Genomic DNA, 374 nt, shown 5'->3' with positions numbered 1-374 from the left:
TATAATAATCTTCCTGGAGGTTGGCAAGAGCCTCCAGAGCTTTTGAAAAAATAAATGGATCCATCATCACATATAAATTATCCCAGAAGCTTTAAAAAAAAAAACCCTCTTTCAAAGATGTGAGTGTTTGGGTGTCATTGGGGTGGGGAAGAAAAGCAGGCAGAATTTCAGGATAGAAGAAGAGGAAAGAAATAAAAGTAATGGGAAAGGGAATAAAAATGCTAGCTGTAGAATGAGGGTCATGGAAGCACCCGCTGAGGGGATTCAGGTCAGCACCCTAACTGAGAAACGACCTGAAGAGAAGCACTCATCTCTGTTATGAGGCAGGTTAGGTAGCTGAGGAAAGTGATGTCCAGAAAAACAAAACATTTTGT

The sequence above is a fragment of the Lepus europaeus genome, chromosome 2 (genome assembly GCF_033115175.1).
Source record: "Lepus europaeus isolate LE1 chromosome 2, mLepTim1.pri, whole genome shotgun sequence".
NCBI classification, from domain to species: domain Eukaryota; kingdom Metazoa; phylum Chordata; class Mammalia; order Lagomorpha; family Leporidae; genus Lepus; species Lepus europaeus.
This window is presented reverse-complemented; position numbering follows the sequence as displayed.